Raw genomic sequence first — 13,728 nt, 5'->3', positions numbered from 1 at the left:
GGACACCAAGCATCAGGAAATTGTTGAAGGATAAATATCCATCAATCAATCACCAGTTCGATGTGTGGCATGTCTGCAAAGGTAACTGAATACTGTTGAATCTTCTTTTGCCCTACTAACTAACCATTTCTCAGGACTGAAAAAAAAGCTGGTGTCTCTGGGTAAGAGGAAAGGTATGGAACACTTGCTACTATGGACAAGGAGCATCACAAATCACTTGTGGTGGTGCTGTCAGTATTGTGGTCAAGATAGCAGTGTATGTCTACATATCAACTATGTCTGACGACATCCCATATTAGGAACTTTTATATAACAATATGCAATTGCAGGTGCTAAAAAGAAGATGGTTATCTCTTATGCATCACATCACCGGCGAACATGAGTGGACAGTTGACGGGGAGACATATTCCTGCAGCCATGGCACTTTGACTGGGGATCAGTGCCTAAGAACTAGATGGTTGTAATGTGGATCTCCTAGTTTCCAAGCATTGAAATCTTTGATAGAAAACAAAAGTTTGATCCGGGATTTGGAGCAGATGACTCTGTTCAAACATACTGGTAATTTTTATGACGCATCACATCTGCACACCAGTTATCGGAGCATGGTCAGATCATTACAATTCACATTTCACACCTTCCTTTTTTAGGATCATTGGAAGTTTATCACAACGTCATATTGAAATTTGCACCTAAACGTCTTCATTTTACTTATGACACGATGCTTGCACGAACCAAATTGGCTGTCCTGGACCAGAATGAGAATGTTGGTAGATTTCAGGCGGTGACACGAGCAGGTTTGCTGTGCAGATGAAATGTTTGCAAGTCAAGGAAGGTACTTAGTTACTTACTCTATATTTGTTTAAGCAGGTGCTCCACGATACAAAAAAGTTACTCTCGGTCAGCAAAAGAGTGGATCTTGAAAAACGTGTATGAAAAGAAGACGAACCACTATGCGAGCGAGCTTTAGAGGCGGACTACTGAGAATCGCACTGGCATCAACTTCCCCAGTAACATTTCAAGAAGTGTGCATCCAGTCAGCATTGCACCAGAACCAGCCCCCTCTAAGGCGGAATTACTTTCAAAACGTCGTTCTAGAACGTGACTTACTTACAATACATCCCTATCTTCGAGTTGAATGGCATGTGGTGCAGTGCTGCGTAGCTTATTAGCTCAATTTCATTCTTCCACACTGCCTGCCTGCCCCGTTGTAATACCCTGGCTATATAGTCGGCTATATAGTCCTCGGATGTTTCTTTTTTATCATTTATTTTAATAAATAACGAGTTAGCAAAGTAGTGATGTATCAGGCACAACAGCTATTCGTGGAATATAGAATGCAAACAGTTCCAGTTCACTGTCTAATAATACAGTAACAGAACTGATTTCGACTTATATAGAGCATAGCCGCAGTGTTATCAATCACAGTTCGTTTTCTATCGGCCATTTGAAATCGACATACAGTCCATCATCACTAGGGTACTTTTGCGTTATAGCAGTCACGATGCAGGCTGGCAAGGGCATCCTGTTTTAGCTACCCAAAACGTCGCCATCAATAATCCATTCCAGTATGTGTCGATAAGCGATGTTGTCTGCAATTGGAAAATATCAAAGTATATTGCAGCAATAAAAAAAAATGCAGAAAAGTAATAGCAGCATATATATGACGGAGAGTATAATGCTCCCAATTTATAAAGTTTAGGCATTTATATAAAAGCATGCGAGAAAAGGTAAAGAATGCAGGAAATTGCCGTTTATATCCAGGAACCGTGTCATAAGTCCAGGAACCGTGTCATAGGTCCAAGACCCTGTCGCATACATGTAGGTACAATAGTAAACAACACAAAATGTTCTAGGACCCACTTGTTAGAAAGCCTTCTGCCAGGACCATGTGGTAGATTGTTATTATTCCAATTTTTTCTGTTCACTTTGAAAAACGTTTCAAGAATGGAGGGATGTATATGTAGGAGAAAATCGTCATGTTCTGTTATGCAAATCGACCCTCCATTCCCCAGAAGCTCCATTATTTGTTGTATTTCCCTGCAGCAGACGCGCTCATTCTGGTTTGTCATGGATGCACAGTTCAAGCAACTGCACCATTCATTGTTGTCAAGTGTCCGAAGTTGACTCTGGTTTTCTGACGATTCCTTTGACCAATACAATGAGATTGATAAATTGCATTCTAAGAAACACAGGTACAATACTTACAGAGACATGAGTTTGTGCTTCTAGAGTTGCAACAAGACGGGCGAATTCCTCCTCTGAATATTGTTGCTCGAATTGATACGGCAGGCTCTCACCAAATATCATGATATCATCGAAATCTTCTACATCTGTATCTTCATCAGAAGTTAATTCATCAACAAGATCTTCTTCCATACCATTAAAATTTTTAACACATTTTACGTTATCTACGTGTCAAAGGAATTGTATGAAGGAACTGCTGGAGACACAAGATTCGTTTGTCAAACTAAGAACAACAATGATATTTTCGTGTTGATTATCTATACATCTGTGTCTTGAACAAGTAAACTGGACCGTATCAAAATAGTTGCTATACCATGGGTAAATGATGCAAAATATCCTGTGTCTGTCTCTTCCGCAAGACCACTACTCCAAAGGTTGTGCACTGTGCAGTCATTAATACATCTTGAAAATGACAGCTGTATCTGCATCAATATACAACTGTAACGGCATCTCAGTATCTTTCAACTGGCAAATACTAGTCATGACAAGCTCCAGACACAAATCCTCCTGACCTAACACCGTACGTTGAGCGCCGCCTTGGTGTGCAAGACATGAGTCCTTCATAACATCGACCGACAACTATCTAAAGTTCGTCCTCTGCGTAATCGCGTCGAGCAAGTGCGACGATGAAGTCAGTTGCTCGGCAACTTAAGGGTTTAAGTTAACAAACAAACAACCAATAATTAGCATGGAGAACTCATTACCTGTATAATTAAATCACGTACTACACATTAAGCATGCTATAGTGAATATTGTAACAGATCACTGTTGTCGATCAACCTTGAAATATGTATATCTCGTAACCGAGAGACATTCTGTTGGAGTATATGGTAACTGACAACCTCCAAACCTACTAACCGCAAGCAGATCTGATGCGATCTGGCTTTCATTCGATCAGAGAAAAACCGCGGCCAAGCTGTGGCAGAGTGTTGCAAATTATACAGCTGTGATACAGATATGATGCACCTGCTTGCGGGACTATATGATAATATCCAATATTGTGTATTTCACGCCATATTAGGAGACGAATAAGACTTCCGATTGCAGTGATCACGAGTCTATATAAGCGCATGTTTAGTTGACTCGAGTAGACTCATTTTACGCTACCTACGACAAACATCAACGACGAATAAATCTTGTATTGAGCAATCTCTTGGTTCAAGAACTTACTACAGAGTTGACGTCAAGTTAAGTATAGCGCAGCAATTACCTACAATACACAGGTTACGCTACTTTGCTACTTCAGGACGAAACAACTATATGGTACCCCGTGCTCGGTGAACAAGGGATTACGTCTATACAGTACAACGAACTTTATATCGTACGACTACAACTATATCGTGCAACAACGGACTATACCCGTACCAGACCATCAGCCATCCGGTAACGCTTTCATTGCAATAGCTACGGCAGATTTCACGATTAAATTCGCTTGTTGTGTGCTTATTTTACGCCTCATTATATTCGTGATTATTGTGTACCTTTCATATCAATTAGAAGTGTGCATGCAATAGTGCTTTCATGGCTAGTGGCGGCAAACATAATAAACCACCTACCTCCGTCCCTAAAGTTGGCGCAGGCCCTAAGGACGTTAAACCCAAGGTCGAAGTAGTAGCGGGGCAACCCGACAGACAGATTAGCGTGACTAAACACCAAACTAGAGAACAAACGGCGAAGGATCACGTCGACGCAGCACATAAACTAAATATGGACGCTTTAACGAAGCGTGACTCGGAAGTAGCCGACGACACAATTCCTGAGCATGACCAATCAGACGGTCAGACATCAGATGAGGAACAGCACGATTTAGATGAGCCACACACATCGGCAGGGCGCACGTCACACACGCCGGATTTCACTAACGTTACTTCCCGCAGACGGCATAACGCAGCACCATCTCAAGCTGAACCTCAGTCACATTTAGCACAATCAAGTGTCGCACAACCACCTGTTGTCTCAGCACCAATTGCGCCATCACAAACAGATACTGAATTAATTCAGGATCTCGAAGCAGTTGAGAACAGGGAAATGACTGTTGTAGTCAACAAACTAAAACGCAACCTCTTCGATGAAAACAGACCAAGCGCGTTTTTCACAGTTGCTGAATTAACATTTGAGGCAAACAACATTACGACAGATCACGCTAAATCATGCTACCTCATGCTCAATATCAAACAACACGTCTTGGAACGTGCTATGACATTTCCAATCAACACAAAAGCTATAAACAGCTACAAAACAGCGAAGCTTGCATTACTACGCAGATACCAACCGGAGGCTAAGGAATCAGCAAACAACTTTGGCCTTATCGTGAACCTTCTGAAATTAAATGATCTTACACCTGAACAGGCGTACGACGCCGTAATCACATACCACAACGGTCTTATTGATTGCGTTGCCATGAGACGAATGATGAATTCAGTATTCCATCATATCGTGGACCATCGCCTACGTCCATTCTTATTGCTCAAACTCCGTACTAGCAACATCGATGAATTGCTAGTCGTGGCACAAACAGCAGCAGCTCAGTTAGCAGAAGAAAGACACGTCAATGCCATACACACCAACACAACACACGCAGCCAGGATGACAGACCGCCAGAGAGATGAGGAAACAGCGTCCCTGAAAGCGATTGTCCTGCAGTTACAGCGAGATGTCGAACAAGGCAAAAACAACAAAACTAAGTCAAAACCAGCCCCTAGTCACGGCTACACCTTATGCTGGTACCACAATGCCTATGGCATGAAAGCTAAGAAATGCGGCGACACCGCATCTTGTCAATGGGAGGCATATTCCAGTACCTTGAACAACTCCAACGCTGCTCAAAATTTTTAGAGGAGGTGGAGCCAGTCGGCATCGTCCTGCAAATCAACGAGGTCGACTTACTTCACCCACCCAGGTACTCAGGCTCTGACCTGTTATTCCTCTATGATTTTAAAACCAATAGCATCTTCCTTATTGACTCAGGGAGTGAACGCTGCTTCAAGAAGGTATCACCAGATGAGCTAGGCAAGCCCACAGTGACCTTCCGCTGCCCCAACCAATCCAGACTTTACGGATACGGGGCCTACAACCTATCATTGACTTTTGGTTCGTACTACACATACACATTCTCGTTTGAGAAGGCAAATGTTCCGTACAACATCATCGGTGCAGATTTCATTCGACACTTCGGATGGATACTGGATATGAAACACCGTACAATACTTGACGAGGAACGTGATGCTACACTAACAGCAGTCTCTAGCATAGAATCTGCAGGTTTAGTTGCGTCCATCACTAACAAATGCGACAATGACAAAATGGCGGCCCTTCTCTCACGATATCAAGTGCTATTCGATTCAGAAATAGACCGGCCACCTCTGAAGGGATTTTTATTTGACATTTGCCTGAAACCTGACGCTCCAGTCATCGCCTTACCTGAACGCAGAATTCCCACCAAGTTCAGGGACCAAGTGCGAGCTAAACTACAGGTTTGGAAAGACAGAGGGTGGATAGTTGAGAGCAACTCACCTTACTCCAGTCCAGCACATGTGGTAGCTAAGAAAAACAAAATCGACTGCCGCATCTGTTTTGACTACAGAGCGATCAACGAGGTTACAGTGAAAAACACATACCCAATCAGTTACCTTCGAGACTTCACGCACCAGCTGTATGGCTGTACAATCTTCAGCACGATCGACATATCAGATGGGTTCTATATAGTTGAGATGTCAGAGAGGGCCTCTGAGATAGCAGCCTTCGCAGTAGACTCTGCTGTATACAGCCCCAAGCGATTGGCGATGGGCCTCATGAATTCTCCCAGCTTTTTTTCGTTTGCTTTACGACAGCTCTTCCACGGGGTGAAGGACACATTTGTCTTCTTGGACGACATCCTGATAGGATCCACTAATTGGGACTCACACTTACACACTTTGACAGAAGTCTTCACGATCATGGAGCGCGTTGGAATCCCCATAAATGCGAAGAAGTCGAAATTCGGACAGGAATCTGTGGATTTCCTTGGCCATTTGGTTAACCAACATGGCATCTTTCCAACTGCAGACAAGACGGCTGCAATCAAGGATTTTCCCAAACCGGAACGCCTCAGATCGTTGCGTCGATTCTGCGGTATGGCGGCGTTCTATCACAGACTAATACCAAGGTTTGCAGAAGCAGCACAGCCATTGTATGACCTGATCACATCTTGCACACAGAAAGACGAACGCTTAGTGTGGACCAACATAGCAGACAACAGCTTTCACACACTCAAACAACTACTCATCGACACTACAGCGATCGCACACCCAAACAAACACGCAAGACTGGCACTCTACACTGACGCATCTCTGTCAGCAATGGCAGGAGCGCTGCATCAGTACGAACCAGATGGCACGCTCACACCCTTGGGATTCTTTTCGAAGTCATTCAAAGCTAATCAGAAGACCTTTGACATCTTTGACAAAGAATTATTGGCATGCAAGCACTCAGTTGTATATTTCAACACATTTTTACGTGGCAGACCTTTCGACCTCTTCGTCGATTCGAGGTCTCTGTTTCAGACACTAACATCAAGTTCAAACGAATTGAAACTAGTGAGACAGAACAGGTATCGCGCCATCATATTGGATTACTCGCCAATGGTACATCTGTTGCCAGGGGACGAGAACACAGTTGCTGACTGCTTGTCACGACCGGAACAGTTAATCGAGATAATGAACGCACAAGACGAGCTACCTTCCAGTGACGACGAGCATGATACACCGTCAGGTCCGTACCCTTGTGTTAATAGCTTGATTCACAACCACCATGACGTAGTTTCGACAGAGGAACTGGCCATGTCACAGGACAATGATGATGAGCTGAAATCACTGCTTGCAGCACCCCCAGAGACGTCAATAGGACTGGTCAAGCGACGATTTGACAGCCATCAACTCTGGTGCAGAATTTCAGACAACAACAGACCAAAACCGTTCATACCCGCGCCTTTAAGAAGACGCATATTCAAAACATTACACAACCTTGCGCACCCAGGAAATAAGTCGACCGCAGAACTCATCAGCAGAGCGCATTTCTGGCCGAATATGCAGAAAGAGATCATGTCTTGGTCCAAACAGTGCGACAGTTGTCAGGCTTGCAAGATTAATATCCACAATAAACCACAACTGACAAACCTACCAATTCCACACAAACGCTGGATGTCCGTTAACATCGACGTTGCCGGACCCCTTACACTCTGCAGAGGGTACAGATACGTTTTGGTAGTGGTTTGTCGCTTCACAAGGTTCATGACAGCCGTACCCATGATAAAATGCGACGCGGAATCAGTCAGTGATGCATTTATGTGGGGCTACGCCAGCATGTTTGGAGCTCCGCGGATTGTGTATGCAGATAACGCGAGTTATTTCAAATCAGTTACCTTTACCACGTTATTGCAGGAGATAGGCACCGATTTGCAATTTTCAATTCCGTATTGTGCACGCACAAACTCACTCGTCGAGCGTTCAATTAAAACTATCAAGACGAGCCTGAAAGCCCATGGTAACGCTGAAAACTGGGTGGCACATCTGGGTTGGGCACTGTGGGGCATTCGCGCGTCAGTGAAAACCGACCTTGGATTCACTTCTTACGAACTGATGTTCGGTGAAAACGTGAGGCTTCCATGTGAAATGGTAGAATACACAGACCCGACCGCACGACCTTCACAACGTGTTGAGTACGTCAAGGACATTTATGATTTCTTGGACGCCATGAAACCGACTCGTACACGGGTAGACAGAGTGCAGGAAGTTTTGCAGAAAGACTTACACCGTTGCCAGTTTGTTTATGTGAAGGAGCCATCTCAGATGCACGGGTTACGAAAGACTTATTTGGGCCCCTATCGTGTATTGAAGCGGGGCAAACATCATCTTGTGATTTCTATATCAGGCCGAACACGCAATGTATCTCTGAACGATGTTAAAACAGCATACTACGAGGGCGATGGGATTTCAGATTTTCCTCGACAGAACGAAAACACGCTGTTTACATCCGATTCTCACGATGCTGAAAACCACGTGGCTTCAACACAAGTAGGCCGAACGAACATCGCTGCTAACGCAGAAAATCCAATTCAGCTTCAGAATGCAGTCGAGCCAACAGCGAACGCATCCTGTTCAGATATCGTTGCAGATTCAAGCGAGCAGATTTTGAGCGAGCGAGATTTTGAGATTGTTCAAGACTGTAACGATTCGAATTTACCTTGCAGACCCGCTATTATTGATAAAATTATTACAACGCGAACAGGACGTGCAATTTCCAAGCCGCACGCACTCAAGGATTATGTTTTATCGGCAATCGATTGTCCTGTCACTTTTGACGGCGTGGCTGTTCGCGCGCCCAGCTAAGGGAAACGATATTCCGATTTCTATTACGGCTAACGTATGTAGACGTGAAGCCGCTTCTGATTTGATCGATATTCAACCACCAAACGAATGCAAACACAACATAATTATGCATTCAAAATCGTGCCTGGCAAATATCTACGCCTTGACAAACAGATTTCACAATCTGGATGGAAAGATGTGTTTTGTAGCTGAGCAATATTGGGAGACACATTTCTTCTTTTTTGGTTCTTATTCGCAAAATATAGGCGAAGAAAGACGTTACAGTATCTCGTTAGTGGAATGTCAACACGCAATTGTCACACATTTGTCTTCATACGGACAGCTGACCGAACAAGCTGACGGATTACTTTCAACTAACAACAAACTACACTTGACATGGAAATGGGCTAACTCGCAGTCCGGATTTCTACGCAACCTAATCGTGCATACAATACCGATTGTATACGATTCAATAACCAGCAAACTACGAGCCGATATATCTGATCTCTCTGGATGTAAAGCAAAGGTCGGGAATTGTCAAACAGGCCAGGGAACGGTCATATGGCCTCCCTCCATCACAAACAAATATGCGTGTCCGACGGCGCCAATTCGGATGCGTACAAACATCTTAATGCATACAAACAGCAACCACGAAGTATCAAGGGTGGAAATACCAGACCTAGCTCTATCTTTTCAGTCAGCGCGCACATGTGATTCCAATCTGGTCCGCTGCTTGCCCAGACGAGCAGTGTGCATCACAGGAGGATTTTTCATAGTACCAATTCGCTGCACTTTAAGCGATGCAAAGACACTTGGGCTGAAACTTTCGACGGAAAGACTCAACAGCTCAAGTACTTCTACGCGTCTTTTGCTAGGACAGATGCAGGAATTACATGATGACTCAATGGATAGACACACAGGCGACTGATTTCACACCTGGACTACCTCAGTTGCACAATAGAACAACAGTTTTACAACGTCCACAAATCGCTGACACCAATGTCACCGGACTCGACGTTCAATATGGCACCCTACAACTCAAGATTGGGTGTGTTCGACTCATTCTTATACAAAATGCATTGCATAACACAAAACATCACCGTCCACAACAACTTATTCTTTCCGGACGGAACACTAAGCGCCCGACCACTCATCTCGTTCAGTACAGACAGGACATATTTCGGACAATTATTCGACAACAACACAGCCTTTTAGGAGACTAGATACATCGACACTGGCTCCGCAAACGCAACCAGAATATTCAAGGTGGGTGATTCCTATTTCCAATATCAGAATGGAATTCTCACATCACGCAACGCCTCTGTCACACAAGTCAAATTTTCGATGGATCTCAACATCGTCGATTTATTAGGATCGCCACGTGTTGACAATATCACAGAAACCTTCCTACATTTATTCAGGAAAATGGATTCTTCATTTAGCACAGATTACGATCATGTTTTATCTCACATATCCAGTTCTATGCTGCTAGTACAACGCCTACGGAGCCTGTCCGCTTCGTACACTTCGAACCGCAGTAGGCAGGATGACACTACCCAAATTGACCCCTTAGAGCCAATAAAAATAGCATCCGACGCCATTAATTGTAGCATTTTATCCTTTTTATCCACTATTACCAACCCTTTCCTTAAGCTTTTATTTGCATGTTGGTTTGCCGCTACGATGCTATGGGATTTATACTTTTCATGCCGTTTATTATGTTGTAATCGTCATAGGCTTAGACAACGTTTAATTGTGCATCGTGAATCTGCCGCTAGCTCTTTGCAGGCCCTCCGTGCACGACTCCGCCGGCGAAGCTATGCTGTTGACGAAAGGATTACTCACCACGTTCATGGCGACGCTCACGAACTACATACGATCCGTACGGGCAATGAATCTGAAAATCTCGAGGACGAAACCAAATCTCTCGCAGACTCAACAAATTTCGTCGAAACAACATATACTTCCGACGCAGATGCACACAATCAACCATTGAATCCGACTATCGCATCGGACACATCGACCAACGACCTGACTACTTCTGACGATTGTGTACCAGTCCAGGAGATAGCACCACCAAATGCATCTGTCGGCGACGAACCCGCACAACAACAACAACCCCAACAACAACAAAATCATGTACCATTGGAGTATGCGAGAATCACTGCAGTGATCAACGACCATATCCCGAGATTCCGCCCGAGGATTCCCAAAATTCTGCACAATGCTAAGCAGAAACGACCACGTAATACGAAGAATCGTCCGCGTCTGCCCATGAACGAGTAAATCCGAGTAACGCAGTATATGCCAGCCCGGCGGGTATGTTATATACTGTTATATATTGACTGACTGACCATGCTCAAATAGATGGTCTGGATAACGAGGTATCACCAAGTTTATTAGCCCCGCGCGCGCGGTCACATTGTGACATGGACAGCTGTGACGCTCAGCGTGAGTGTTTGTTAGGATTAGATTTCTTTATTGTGTATTTGTTTCATGCCAGTTATGTACATTATAAAATGAATGAATAACAACTTGCTCATTGCTCCATCAATTAGACTTGAACATTTGGACATCAATTTCCCACTTATACATTTCTCTAGTTATGTGATACACTCCATGCTACAACTGATTAATTACCTTAATTATCTGACATTTTAGACCTATTGTTATCTCTTTTTTTTCGGAAGGGGAACGGTGCAGTTGCTCGGCAACTTAAGGGTTTAAGTTAACAAACAAACAACCAATAATTAGCATGGAGAACTCATTACCTGTATAATTAAATCACGTACTACACATTAAGCATGCTATAGTGAATATTGTAACAGATCACTGTTGTCGATCAACCTTGAAATATGTATATCTCGTAACCGAGAGACATTCTGTTGGAGTATATGGTAACTGACAACCTCCAAACCTACTAACCGCAAGCAGATCTGATGCGATCTGGCTTTCATTCGATCAGAGAAAAACCGCGGCCAAGCTGTGGCAGAGTGTTGCAAATTATACAGCTGTGATACAGATATGATGCACCTGCTTGCGGGACTATATGATAATATCCAATATTGTGTATTTCACGCCATATTAGGAGACGAATAAGACTTCCGATTGCAGTGATCACGAGTCTATATAAGCGCATGTTTAGTTGACTCGAGTAGACTCATTTTACGCTACCTACGACAAACATCAACGACGAATAAATCTTGTATTGAGCAATCTCTTGGTTCAAGAACTTACTACAGAGTTGACGTCAAGTTAAGTATAGCGCAGCAATTACCTACAATACACAGGTTACGCTACTTTGCTACTTCAGGACGAAACAACTATACCAAGTAACGGGTTAAGAGATTACCCGGAGCCGCGACTGCTGCAGCCGGATGCAACTCTGGAAATTTCAATAAATTGCAGCTCCATGACGGTGGCGTTCTGAAGAAAACGGCTGCGGCAAATTTTTTTTTCTCGTTCTGCCCTTCATATTTAGAGTGCAGTGCCCCTTAATCAGTCCTTTGGTCTGACCCGGCCAAGGATCGAACCCACGACATACCGATCAAGAATAGGGACGCTTCACCATTGCGCTATCTTTTCGGTATCTATGTAAGCTTATATGTATTCTTAGAGTGCTGGCATATGTATTCTTGGAGTGCTGTCTCATAACCGAGGAGGATGACGATTTGATATTACAGAAAACAAGCGAAGTGTTCGATCATAGCATAGTACCCGAATTCAGGTTTGTGTTAGAATCAGGCTACGATTCTAAGACATTAGTGACATTAGGTTTTCCTAAATTTTCATCAAAGAATTGTGATAGGCAGCGATGTCATAATACAGTCTACTGCATGCTATGGCTGGCAAGTGCAACCAGAAAATGTACAACTACCTCAAATATCATTTTGCGCTCTGACATCATATCTAGGTAAGTAGACAGAACCAGGGTTTTTATAATGATTGGTACAACTGCGAAGTTTTTATTCAGGTGAACTGAACAGGATTACTGTATGCAAGGGGATTACAGGTAGTATGTCAGGCTGCGAGAAGCATGCAATTTTAAGATGGGATGGGAGGAGATTAGTTGCCACGGATGTATACAGATCACCATGATGTCATATAATAGGCAAGTAGCACAATTACTTTCAGATGATTTTTGATATATGTAAGCCATTCTTGGCGAATAAGTTTTGATGTAGATGGCGTTTGCTTGGCTTGCAGTAATTTTATGCTAATTGACAGATTCTACAATGAAGAATCAGAAATTGAGGAGATAGAATGTGACGAGGAGGTGGTATTGCTGCCTTCAGATCAGCTTTAGTTATTAATAATGAAAAATTCAAGACAAATGGCAGAAAATGTTTTCTTCTACTCAGTCGAGCAATAGATCATCTCATAAAATGCTTGTCGATACCCACTAGTGTAATTCAGTGGGCCGTGGAACTTCTTTCTAGATCGCCTGCGGCATAAAAGTTCGTTCAGAAAGTGGTATCTTGACATTGCCAACAGAAAGGACGATTCAACGTTTTCGGTTACCCGGTCTTACTTAATATGATTGCAGTCAAGGAAATTGAGACCGTGATGGAAGACCATAACGCTCTTCCGGCATATATAACTCTTGATGAAATGAAAAGTTAGCATCAAGTTCAAGTTTTGTATGAAGATAATACCCATAACAAATTATCCTTCCTTGCTCTTTGACAGCACGTGAAAATGTAGATGTGAAAGATGGCATGCTGATTGGCTTTCTCTGCCTTCAATAATGAAGCTGAAATTGCAACACACATTTTGGGTGAGAGAAGTGACTATTCCAAACAGTTTCAAATTGTATTCATGATTTATCTTTCAAGTTTTCTATGCCCGCTCCATTCGAAAAAAAGTGTCGCTACCATTGGCATGGTATCCCACCCGTTCTCTTCCTCCTGGTGACCTTACGGTATATTTCTGGGAGTTGCTATATGCATGCGAAACCAGGGGGTTGAATATCAATGTTGTGGTAGCAGACGGATTATCCATTAATCGAAGCTTTTTCAAAATGATTTCGGGAGAAAAGAAGATTCAACTGAATAAACCGTTCACAGCACCGAACGTTTATGCCCCGGACAGGCTCATATTCCTGTGCTCTGATCGCGGCATCTTTTCAAGTTGAGCATTA

General features: G+C 43.3%; 1 long non-coding RNA gene across 1 annotated transcript; it reads left to right on the top strand.

The window, feature by feature from the left end:
• The first annotated feature begins 318 nt into the window (after positions 1-318).
• On the top strand, positions 319-1,213 carry LOC145447731 (uncharacterized). The gene is made up of 3 exons (XR_013917692.1): positions 319-558; positions 648-794; positions 868-1,213. It is a non-coding gene; the product is annotated as an uncharacterized LOC145447731 (long non-coding RNA).
• The last annotated feature ends 12,515 nt before the right edge of the window (positions 1,214-13,728 follow it).

This window comes from Botryllus schlosseri, chromosome 10 (assembly GCF_051294905.1).
Source record: "Botryllus schlosseri isolate E-star chromosome 10, Bs_hap1, whole genome shotgun sequence".
NCBI lineage: Eukaryota > Metazoa > Chordata > Ascidiacea > Stolidobranchia > Styelidae > Botryllus > Botryllus schlosseri.
The sequence above is the reverse complement of the archived record's forward strand: the minus strand, read 5'-3'. Positions and strand labels throughout refer to the sequence as shown.